Source organism: Macaca thibetana, chromosome 4 (assembly GCF_024542745.1).
Source record: "Macaca thibetana thibetana isolate TM-01 chromosome 4, ASM2454274v1, whole genome shotgun sequence".
Lineage (NCBI taxonomy): Eukaryota > Metazoa > Chordata > Mammalia > Primates > Cercopithecidae > Macaca > Macaca thibetana.
Window position 1 is genome coordinate 155,123,594 of NC_065581.1, and position 13,210 is coordinate 155,136,803.

General features: G+C 37.2%; 1 protein-coding gene across 1 annotated transcript in view; it reads right to left on the reverse strand.

Annotated features, from left to right (window-relative positions):
- GTF3C6 (general transcription factor IIIC subunit 6) overlaps positions 1-13,210 on the reverse strand; it is a 1,097,326-nt gene that overhangs the window by 887,661 nt on the left and 196,455 nt on the right. The window lies entirely within an intron of this gene.

Below are 13,210 nucleotides of genomic sequence, written 5' to 3' on the forward strand. Positions count from 1 at the left end.
TACTCTATGGTAGGCTTTAAATAGTGAATGAAAATTTAAAAAACACTTAAGCTACATAATTTCCTCTTAATTGCACAGCTTCATATTGTCTACTGTGTAAGGTAGCTTTTATGTCATTTTCCTCCTAAGTTCATAAACTCTATATTTCTCAACTGTTTGTGGTTTTAAATTAAAACCTCAACTTGTCATCTAATTTCAGCAAACCTTAATTTCAGTTTAACAGTGTTCTTGAAATTACGTTTTGCAGCCAGGCATGGTGGCTCACGCCTATAATCCTAACATTTTCGGAGGCTGAGGCTGGTGGATCACTGGAGCCTGGGAGTTTGAGACCAGCCTGGGCAACATGGCGAGAACCCCGTCTCTACAAAAGTGTACAAAAATTAGCCGGGCATGGTGGGGTGTGCCTGTAGCCCCAGCTACTTGGGAGGCTGGGGTGGGAGGATCACTTGAGGCTGGGGAGGTTGAGGCTGCAGTGAGCTGAGATCATGCCACTGCATTCCAGCCTAGGCAGAGTGAGACCCTGTCTGGAAAAAAAAAAGAAAAAAGAAAAATTGTATTTTGCAATGATAAAATGAGTTAATGTTTGCACAACTTAGATTTAGGGGTGGAGGGGAAGCACCATTAATATCAGATTACTTCATTTAAAGAAACAACTCAACGAAGTTTGGGTAAGTTGATTGTAGAAGTGACTGTGGTCTTCAGCCTTGCCTATATCTACTCCTTTTGCAGTACAATGTCCAGTTCTTCCCATCAAGAGGTGAGTTCTGTTCCCACGCCCTTGAATCTGAGTGTCCCTGAAACTTGCTTTGGCTAATAATAGCATGTAGCAAAAGTGACGATTGTGCCAGTTCTAAGCCTGGGTCTCAAGAAACCTTGCAAGTTTTAGCCTTCTCTCCTTCCATCTCCCTACCTCCCTCTCTCAAACCTCTGCCATGAGAATAATCCCAAACTAGCCTGGCTGAAGATCAGAAACCTCATGGAGGAGAGGTATCTCAGGTGAGACCATCTTAGACCAGCCAAGCCCAAACTCGCTTGCTGGTGGTAGACAGATAAGCAAGCCTGGACAAGGTTAGCCTAGACTAGCCCAGCCCAGCCCACTGATTCAAAATTCATGAGCAAAAATAAATGCTTATTGTCTTACACCTAAGTTTTGAGCTGCCAGCATTATTGTGGCAATAGATGGTTGATGTGCGAGCTCACTTTGTAACTTGATAATTTGGAGGAGGCTATCTAGGCAGATAACTAATGACCTGTAATCTTTATAGAATAGGAATAATAAACCAAATTCTATTGTGGCAATTCAGTTTGGACATTAAAAAAACATTTTCTGATAGCTTTAATAAAATACTTGATTTGCTCTTTTGGGTAGCCTAGAAAGAACAAGAGATTAGAGAGCCATTTGAAGTTCCTTTCCAACGTCATGAAAATGTATATTGTCAAATTTAACTCAAGAAAATATGTCACAGTTTAAAGTCTAAGTGCTCTTACAGTCAAAAGGAGGCAACTAGTATGTATATTTTATAAAACTCAAATATATATATATATATATTTGGGGCGAGATAACCAAAACCTAATAGTACTGGTTTTGAAGCAGCTAAGGATGTTACAAAAGGAAATTGGTGAAGATTTCTTAATAATAGAAGCAGGCATGTTAATCAGTAAAGCCCTACAGTATATATGCTCAGTAGTCTATGATAGACTTTTTTCGTTTTTCAGAACATTTTTGGAAGATGAAAAAGTGCCTGCAGACTAAATAAGCCAGATATGTAGTGTCCATTTTAAAATCAAAATAATCTTTTAATCTAGATATTTAGCTTAACTTGCTGAGGGAATTTTGGAACAGAACATTCAGTGGCCAATTTTCATACCCTAAGAAGAATGAAAGTTACTGGGTAATAACTACCTTCTTGTTGAGTTGGTGTACTACTCAACAGGGTCATGCACAAGCATAGAATCAGGAAAAAAAAAAAATGCATTGTGTACCACAGGGGAGACAATTGGCTTCGCTTGTTTTGGTTGATGTCACTTATTTACCTCTATTATCAAATCCAATGAATGCTTTTTAATCCTTAATTCACATATTCTGTGTTTATTCTACTTCCTTGAAGCTTTCAATCTGTTGGGCCTTTGTTTTGCTGATCCTTCTTCTCCTTCCCAGGAGGAGACAGAAGGAGGAGAGGGAAATACCTAGCAGCAGTGGTGTTTGGGATGAAATGCAGTCATTATGGAGGAAAAGGGAGTTATTCTATATCTTTTCCTAATGAAGGAATAGTCATAAGCTTCAGATTTATAAGGCATTTTAAGCCATCACCACTGCTTTTATGACTTACAATCAATCTGGGCAGATGAGATGACTTCCAAAGCATTTTCGTTTTGTAAATATTTACTGAAAGATAATAATAAGGTTCATTTAGGTTGTTTTCTATAAATCATGAAACATCTTCCTCTATTTTTACTTTTAGAAAGCTCTGCCCTTTAACAACCATCTCACATCTGTATTTTCATGAAGTCTTCTCTAATTACAACTGGAGCTCATATTCCTTTTGAATTTCTTTTTTTGTTTTTTTAAGACAGAGTCTCACTCTGAGCTGGAGTGACAGTGGGCTCAGAGTCTCACCCAGGCTGGAGTGCAGTGGCATGATCTTGGCTCACTGCAGGCTCCGCCTCCCGGGTTCAAGTTCCTTTTGAATTCCTGTAATTCTTTTATTATAAGCTTTTTTCAAGTGATACTCATACCATTTTGCATCACAGTTATTTCCTATTTGAGCTTGCCAAATAGATTACTTGCACAACAGCAAGGGTGTTGTCTTAAATACACAACTCACAATATCTCTTTGCATAAAGAGGTTCAGAAATACGTTCTTTTTTATTTGGTCCACTAGGCCTCTTAAAATTATTTCTTCCTAGGCACTGCTCCTGTTTAAAATTTCTTTCTCCACTAATCTCAGTAACATAGTTGATGTAAAACTAATCCTAATTTCATCAGAACTTTGTATGTGTGTATTTTAATAAATGAAAAGTATAGGAATGATTCTTCTAACCAAAATGTGAAATGTATTAGTGTTTCTGAAGTCATTTCTTAAAACAGCAAAATTGATCATGTGTTTTAATTTCATGGGAATTCTCATGAATTACTTTGAAAACACAGCTTTAACTTTGTCCTTAGTAAACATAACACTGCTGTTTATTTTTTCATTTTCACTCCACTACGTATATCTTAACCCCAGCTTTTTTTTTAAACCACTTTTCCAAACTGAAGCAAATCTAAAATAAATTTAAAGCTCCTAAATAGTTCAAAAATTCCTTTTAGAATACTTTATTTCTGTAATATCTACTCAGTAAAAAAGTACAAATAAACCAATGCAAGATATTAATCATGCAGTATCAGGATTTAAAGGATGGCTTTGCTGTGTTGAACTAATGAAATGGAATAAATATCAAATTATGGTTATTTCTAAGTTGTGCCATATTGCTTATGATTAATTAAAATAATCTTACTGAAGCCAAACAGAATGCATAGGACCCTTGGAATACAAATAAGTTTTTTCCTCCCTTGATTCACTGCTGTACTAAGAGCAAATTTATGTCCTCCATGATTTGGCCCTAGAATGCATCAGTAATCTCTGTTGCTTTTCAAGCTGACAACCAGGCTCTGAATAAAGAATGAATACCAGCCTTGAATGAACATTTCAGGCACTTTTTTTTAGAAGGCTAGTCATCAATACCTTTTCTCATTATTGTAAGGCCAGCTGCTCTGGTTTTCCTTTAGAAAAAAAAAACATAACAGCATGTATTGAAGTCATCTTTCTCAAAATATTTATAGTTTCTTTTTTGTATATTTGTTTAGTGGTAATGATTTTGAATATTTTATAGTATCTATATAAATGCAATCCTTGTGTATATGTATGTGTTATAGTCAAAGACTTTTTGATAAATTTCTTATTTATCCTGCCTTTAAGCTAGCTTTTTCAATACCACTCTTTTGACACCAATGTCTCCAGGAGTATTAAAATTACCTATCTTCCTTTCTGGCCTGGAAACAATATAAAAGACACAAAAGCCATTAAGTCACAGTATGTTTTCCATTGTAACAGCTTCCAATATTACTTGAAGTGTCCGTTTCATTCTTACCTATGAAAACCATGAAATGTTATGCTTCTAACTTTAATGAAAATCTATAGGGACTGTGTATACCATTCCAGATAAAGGAGCACATCTCCTATTATTAATGGTTTATTTAATATTTTTATTATATATTGTATATCTTTTCATTTATTCAGCAGCATTTTTTGATGCCTGCAGAGTTTTGAGACTGCTGGATATTGGGGCCACAACAGTGAGTAGACAGAGCCCTACTTTCGGAGTATACGGATAAATTAACAAAGAACAATGAATGTTGTCAAGGAAGCCCATAGTAAAGAGAACAGTCCTAGTCTAGGAAGTCAGGAAAGGCCTCTAAAAGGAAATGACACTGAAGGTTTGCGATGAACCTAGACAAATGTTGAAGTGAGTGTGGAGTCTCCCAGGCAAAGGAAACAGATGCGTGTAAATGTATGCAAATGCTTGGTGCAGAGCATATAAGCAATGCAATAGCTGGAAATACATTAGAAAGATAAGCAGGAGCAAATCATAAGAGGATCTTAGGAAACATAGTAAGGAGTTTGCATTTTATTCCATGGGCAATAAAACTGAAGAAGTGAGTTACCAGTACAGCATTTTGGAAAGATAGCTGATGGCTACAAAGTGGTAAATGGATTAGGGAGAAGTCAGCTTGGAGGTCAGGAGACCACTCAGGCTGTTAGAGTGGGTGGACAGATGATAGTTATGGTGGTGGCAGAGGACAGAAATAATGAGATTTAAGAGACATTTAGGATGTGGGATATACGAGGCTTGGTAATTGGAGAGGAAGGATTCAAGGATGACTTCCAGGGCTGACTTACTGTTGGGTGGAACATTAGAGGAGGAACAGGTTTGGGAGAATAGATGATGAAGTTTGGGACATAAGGCAGGGAGAAGATCACTGACATGGATGGGGGAGGAATTTTATATTTGTGGAAGGAAATCTCATATGCAGGAAGGAGAAAAGTATGCTGTAAGTAGTTAAATTGAAGATCTGATGCCAAAAAATTGGGATTCATTTTTTCTTTGAGGTAGATGACAACATGGCTTAGGATGGTTGGGGAATAAGAGGAGTGTAAACAATGTTAAGAAAAGTAGAGATGGCTTAACAATAGTCATTGTGAAAAACGGGAAAACTTTCCAAGGAAGTAGGAAATTACCACAATATTGAAGCCATTGTTAAGGTTGCTGACAATGAATCGATAGTGGATCCAATTTACTATGTGTGATTTTTTTCAGCAGTCTAAAGACAATTGCCAGAAACAGTTGCATTTGTACAGAGTTTGGGGTTTGAGTGGGGTGGAAGGACTATATCTTAGGAAGATTGACCAATCTCCTTAATATCTGAATCCCACAATTAAACTCCCATGTAGAAATTCTTCACGTGTAATTTGCTGTAATGCGAGTCCGATCTTTTCTTATGAAGTCCATTCACAGGCTCTCCTGCATTGTCAAATCATGCAGATGAATCTTCCTATCTTTTTAAGACTTTTCATTCCACTCCCCTAGACTCATCATCATCTTGGTTTTCTTTCTGCTTAGGTATAGTATGCAGTCCCCCCTTTTTTTTCCTGTTAACACCTACACAATTTCTGTCTTATTCCCATTTTAACATGCCCAGCTATCCTTTATACTGCTATCTTTAAAATCTAAAAATCTTACTTCTAAGGATTCTGTCGGAGATAATTCTGCCTTGAAAGTTATGTAATTTGAAACAAGCAGCAAAGGCATTTGACATTTTGTCTATCCCTTTCATGTCTGAGTTATCTCATCTGCCTGATTTACTCTGTGGGCAGGAATCCTTTCTCCTTTGAAGAAATTTCCTTCCACTCAAAAAATAAATAATTATGCTCAATTCTATTACGGTTTTTAGAGCATATTAAAAGTAGGCCGTATTTTTAGGTTTGATTTTTGGTTTGGTTAACTTTCTACAACTCTTTGGCAATAAACTTTTTCCCTTAGCCAGCCATCTCAGAAATGTCTGCCATAGGGTCTCAGCAAAAGAATGTGGATAATTCAATGTAAACTATGTATCATTAAGAAAATAACTCAAAAGAGAAGGGCCTACTAACCAAATACCAGGCTTTTCATCTTGATTTCAAAAATTGATTCATTCCTTTTGCTTGGTGGTTTAATCTTTGTATTATGAAGCATGCATACAGAAAAGTACATAAAATTTTTAACTCAGTCGTCTATTATTACAGTGTAACCACCATCCAGGTCAAGAAATAGAATATTGCCATCACTCCAGAAGTGCCTCTTGTGCACCCTCCTAATCACCACCCCTTTCCTAACTCCAATGCTAAGGATAGCCGCTATCCTGATTGATGGTAATCACTTCTTCTATTTAGACATTTGCCATCTCAGCATGTGTTTCTGAATACTGTAGTTCAATTTGCCTCTATTTTGGACTTTAATTAAAGTGAATCTTTAGGTATGTGCTTTTTATTGTCTGATTTCTCTTAAAATTTTGTGAAATTTAACCGTGTTGTTACATGTGACTATTTTGTCCCTTTTCATTGTTTTATAGTAGTCCATGGTATAAATATACCACAATTTACCCATTCTACTGTTGATGAATATTTTAGTATACAATTTAGGGCTTCTTATAAATAATATTGCTGTGAATGTTTTTGCATGTGTTTCTTGTTCATTTGCAGGGATTTCTGTTAAGTGTATACCTAGAGGTGGAATTACTAGATCATAGAATAAGCATATTTTCAGCTTTAAGTGGATAATGCCAAAAATGTTTTCCAAAAACGTTGTACAAATTTATACTCCCACCAGCATTCTGAGAATTCCTGTTCCATATCCTTGTCACCCTCTGGTATTATTCTGTTTCATTTTAGGCATTCTAGTGTGCAATATCTTAGTGTGACTTAAATTTTCATTTTTCTGATTACTAGTAAGGTTGAACATCTTTTTATGTGCTTATTGCCATATCTTCTCCCTCTCTGTGGCTTATTTCTTATTTCAATTTTCTTTGAAATTACTAATTTAATATAATCCATATTATCCAATCTTTTTTATGGTTAGTCCTTTTTATGTCCTGTTTAAGAATTACAGTTTTATTCCAAAGTTATATGTTTCTCCTATATCGTCTTCTGGAGACTTTGTTGTTTTACCTTTCACATTTACATCTATAGTCCGTCTGGAATTAACTTTGTGTGTGGTGTGAGGTAGGAGTTAAGTTTCAGGTTTTCTTTTTTCCAATTAAGACAGTCCCATTTACTGAAAAGATTGTTCTTTCCTCACTGCTCTGCAGGACCAATTTATCAAGAATACATAAATACAGGCAACAAATAAATAATGCGTGTATTATTTATGTTGATATACAACTATATAATGTTGATGTGTAGGTACAAATACATGTCTATTTATAGGCTTTATTTTTATAACAGTATCACAGTTTTTTAATGTCACAGCCTTAGTAGAAAAGCTTAGTTTAGTAGCTTAATGAGACCCTGGTGTCAATATCCAGAAAGCAAGCCTGTCCACCTTGTTGTTTTTCTTCAAGATTATTATTCTTGGCTCCTTGCGCATCTATATACATTTTAGAATCTGATGGGCAGCTAACAGGACATTCAGAGACAGAAGTAGCCATATTGGCCTTGGTAAGTGTGGGAGCTCATTACATAGCCTTTATTTCTGCCACTATGACCACTCTGTTCATGTGCCCTCATGCAAGTTTTCTTGGCCTTAACAGAGCACACCTGCTTCAACTGAGCATTTAAATGTCTCTAGAACTCTTTAATGAACAGATCTTCAGTCGGCTGCTCAGCTGTATCTGCTTTTCCATAGCTAGGAATAAGGGTCTCATTGTAAGCTACCAAACTAAGCTTTTATACTTAGACTTTAACTGCCTGTTAACAGCTCTCACTTTCTCATTATCCCTCTGCAGAGCATCATAGCAACTTAGCAATAACCAGCAAACCCCACTGTCCTTGTAGGCATTGTTTTCCCCATTTCATTCAAATGCCTGAATCTTTTCACATGCAAGAGTATTCTTACCAGTATGTTTTCCCAGGTTACCATTAATGAAATCTTTAGCAATTTGGCCATTGCCTTGTGCCAGGGACTATCCATGCCCCACATACCACTCAGGATGACATCCTCTTTGCCCACCAGGTAGTGGAGAAGTCAGTCCAGTATTCTAACACATGTTTTTAGACTACTTATGCCACCACCTGTATTATTAGTGTAGGCCCTTGGAGATGCATATACCAAGACAAGGATTAGATGTGTAAGAGAATTATTGGAGGGAATGCCTATGACGAAAAAAAGGGAGGGGACCAGAGAAAGCATGTAAAAACCTTCCAATTGCAAAGGAAAGGAGGGAAAAAGGAGGATTGGTTGGAAAGAATTATAAATGTAATTATATAATTATAAATATAAGAATTAAATATTTATTGTATTATAATGTAATAAAGTGTTATAGACTGCAGTGCTATTCTAAGAAAGTTTTGGCCAGGCGTATGGGGAATCCTCAAGCCATAGTTGCCTGTTAAAGGAATGGACCAGTATTACTGACCCTGCTGTGTTCCTTGGCTCTGAGTAGCATAAGGAAAGCTTGGTCTTAGCATAAATGTGGTAGTAGATTCAGAAGACTGGCAGCTGGGACCATCAGTCAACTCTGTTTCCCTCAGCAGATGTGCATGGTACATTTTCATAGCCACCACAGATTGCCTCAGTGTCTTTGTTAAGAATCAAATGACTGTAGGAGTATGAGTCTGTTTCTGGGCTTGCCACTGTTCCATTGATTTGTCAGTCCTCTGCCAGCACCTCAGTTTTGATGACTGGTACATTTTGTAAGTCCTGGTCAGGTACTCTAAACCCTCCAGTTTGTTCAAGATTGCTTTAGAGATTCTAGGTCCTTTGCATTCTCATGTGAATTTTAGGATTAGCTTAATTCATTTTTTTTTTTTTTTTTTTTTTTTTTTTTTGAGACGGAATCTCACTCTGTCGCCCAGGCTGGAGTGCAGTGGCTGGATCTCAGCTCACTGCAAGCTCCGCCTCCCGGGTTCAAGTGATTCTCCTGCCTCAGCCTTCCGAGTAGCTGGGACAACAGGCGCCCACCACCTCGCCCGGCTAGTTTTTTGTATTTTTTAGTAGAGACGGGATTTCACTGTGTTAGCCAGGATGGTCTCGATCTCCTGACCTCGTGATCCGCCCGTCTCGGCCTCCCAAAGTGCTGGGATTACAGGCTTGAGCCACCACGCCCGGCCTTAATTCATTTAAGAAGAATTCCTGGGGTTTTCTCTGGAATTGCATTCATTCTATAGCTCAACTTAAAGGAGTATTAGCAGCTTAATAATATTGAGTCTTCCAGTTGATAAGCATGGTTTATCTCTATTTAAGCCCTCTTGAATTCTCAGCAGTGTTTTGTAGTTTTCAGTGTAGAGATTTGGCATGTCTTCTGTTATATTTTTTCCTAAAGTATTTTATGTTTTTGATAGTACAGTATTTAAATTTTAAAATTTCACTTTCCAGTTGTTTGCTGTCAGTAGACAGAAGTATAGTTGATTTATGTTTATTGACTTGGTGCCCTACAAACCTGCTAAACTCACTGATTAGTTCTAATGGTTGTTTTGTAGATTCCTATAAATTTTAACGTAAACAATCATACTGTGTGAATAGAGGCAATATACTTTGTTTCTGATCTGTAGACGCCTTTTATTTCTTTTTCTTGTTTTATTTCCATGGCTGGGACTTACAGTGCAATGTTGAATAGGAGCGATAAGAGCAGGCTGCCTTGCTTTGATCCCATCTTTAATGAGAACACATTCTGTATTTCACCATTCAGTATGATATTAGCTGTAGAGTTTTTGTAGATGTGCTTTATCAGTTTGAAGAAGTTCCCTTCCTGTCCACATTTGTTGAAAGTTTTTATCTTGATTTGGAGTTGAGTTTTGTCAGATGTTTTTCTGTATCTATTGAGCTGGCGATATGCTTTCTCTCCTTTTTTTATTAATATGATCAATTACATTGATTTTTAAACATTAAATCAACCTTGCATTTCTAGATTAAGCCCTTGCTTGACCATGATCTTTTAAATACATTACTGGATTTGATTTGCCAATGTTTTGTAAAGATTTTTGTATTGCTGTTTAGGAGAAATATTAGTTTCCTTTTTGGAATGTCTTTTTCAGATATTCCTGGTGGTATTATGCCAGCCTCATAAAAGCATTCCCTCCTCTAGTTCCTGAGAGGTTGTATAAGATGGGTATTATTTCTCTTTTAAATGTTTGATAAAATTCACCAGTGAAACCATCCAGGCTTAGAGTTTTCTTTATGTGGTGGATTTGTATAAAAGATTTAACTTATTTAAAAGGCATCAGATTATTTAGATTTTCAGTTGTGTCCATTTCATCCAAATTGTTGAATTTATTGGCATAAAGTTATTCATCATATGTCCTTATTGTCCTTTTAATGTCTATAGAATCAATGATGACAGGGGTTTCTTTTTATTTATTGTTCTTGGAGTCCAAAGGACTTCTTAAATTTGCAGCTTGATACCTTTCATTAGTTTTGGAACATTCTCAGTCATTATCTCTTTAAAAAGTTATCTGCCCTTCTTTTCCTCCTGAAATTCCAGTTTACCCACATATTAGACTTTACTACTTTCTCCTTTGTCTCTTAATTTTCTTCTGTGTTTCCCATCTTTTTGTCTGTGTTTCATTTGGATATCTTCTTTTGGTCTCTTTCATAATTTACTTAATCTGTGTCTAATCTGTTATTGTACCTATTGGCCAAGTTCCTAATTTCTGTTATGTTTTTAGCATTCCTAGAATTTCCTATTTTAAAAAAGTTTCTAGTTTTCTGTCAATTTTTAATCTTATATTTTATGCCCTTGAACATTATAAGCATAGCTATTTTATAGTCTCTGTTGGATAATTCCAATATTTGGGGCCCCTATTCAGTAAGATTGAATTGCACCCCTTGGAAGGCCTGTCTATTTCTAATTCAACCTTAGTTGCAGGGTGCAGCCCTTTAGGGACTCAACCTAAAGCGAGGAGGTTCATCTGACCTCCCACTTTGGCCAGTTCCATACTTTAGCTCCTATCCTCCTAGCACTCTTGAGTGTGTCAGAAGTACTGCTTATTTTTTCAGTAGTCCTCTCAGGAATCATAAACTTATCCAGGAGAAAAGTGATCCCCAAAATTGAGCTATCAAACACTCCCAGATCTTGGCCTGGTAATTCTTTACTATCTGGATATCTCTCAGGTAGTTTCAAGTGTATACCTTTAATAGTTTGTGCAGTTTTTCTAATTGTCCTCAAAAGATAGTAGATCCAAATTACCTAGTCCATCATTATCAGAAGAGATTAGCCAGCCCATTTATCAGGAAAAAGGAAATTAATGTGAAGCCCAGTTTTGGTACTTATAAAAAGTGGTATTAATAGCCAAAAGTTTTTTCTACCCTGAGTTATAAAAAATGCAGGCCGGGCGCGGTGGCTCACCCCTGTAATCCCAGCACTTTGGGAGGCCAAGGCGGGCAGATCACCTGAGGTCAGGAGTTCGAGACCAGCCTGACCAACATGGAGAAACCCCATCTCTACTAAAAATACAAAAAATTAGCCAGGCATGGTGGCACATGCCTGTAATCCCAGCTACTTGGGAGACTGAGGCAGGAGAATCGCTTGAACCCAGGAGGCGGAGGTTGCAGTGAGCCGAGATCACACCATTGTACTCCAGCCTGGGCAACAAGAGTGAAACTCCATCTCAAAAAAACAAAACAAAACAAAACAAAAAACACAGTTTCCAAATTTTGACTGAGTTTGTTAAGACCACAATTAAACCATTTGTTGCATGCAGCTGCATTTAAAGACATACCAAAACAAAAAAAGAGAACTGTGAACAATTCAGCTTATTTTTAACTAACAAAAGAAAGTGTTTGAAAGTATAGATAGAGAGGCTTACATAAGTGGAGACAGTGCATCCCTGAAGTATTTTAAGGAATAAGAAAAAACAAGTGACAGACCTGTCAAATGGTTCCCATTTGGCTCCCGATTTACTGCTCGGGGACTTACAGGATGCTATTTGAAGCTGAACAACTTGCAAAAACTTCATCAAAAATCAAAATTCCCCCGTGGCACTTTACTTTGAAGCATTCTTGCTTAAGGGAGGGAAATATGTTTGAAACGTTTATTTGAACTTCAGTTCTATTTTAACTTTTTAGTGACTGTAGAATCTTTGTTGATTACAAATGATCTCCTAGCAGGTATCATTAATCATACCTCTGCTTGAGGGTATAGATGGTCATCTTTCTACTCCCAGTTCTTGGTACAATAGATGTTCATTAAAACAAAATATTAGACCTCTAGAATCTTTTAAGAAATAAATCATTCTGGATAAGTCTCCTTTTCAGATAATGAAGGGTTAAAATTTTGCATACTATAAAAGAAGTGTTACTATTATCACCCCCACCTACCACCACCATCTATTATTTTTGTGCCAAGCACTGTCCGTCCTAAGCAGTTTACATTCTTTTTATTTTTATTTTTTTTGAGATGGAGTCTCACTCTGTGACCCAGGCTGGAGTGCAGTGGCGTGATCTCCACTCACTGCAAGCTCCGCCTCCCGGGTTCACGCCATTCTCCTGCCTCAGCCTCCCCAGTAGCTGGGACTACAAGCGCCCGCCACCTCGCCCGGCTAATTTTTGTATTTTTTAGTAGAGACGGGGTTTCACCGTGTTAGCCAGGATGGTCTCCATCTCCTGACCTCGTGATCCGCCCGCCTCGGCCTCCCAGAGTGCTGGGATTACAGGCGTGAGCCACCGCGCCCAGCCAGCAGTTTACATTCTTTCCTTCATTTGATCTTTTTAACATTGGGATAAGGTAGGAAAAGGTATTATCTCCATTTTGCCGAGGAGAACTGAAGTTTGGAGAAGTAACTTGGCCCATGTCTCACAGCTTCTATGGAGTAAGGGCTGAATAAGGCCCAAATTTGAATCCAGGTCTGTCTGACTCCACAGCACATGTCTGAAGTCAGTGTTGTTAATGAAAGCGACTATGAATTTCTCTGACTTTTAAAAAAGAATATTCTGGACATAATTTCCATTTAAAAAATGATACTAATGTAGCATTTATTAA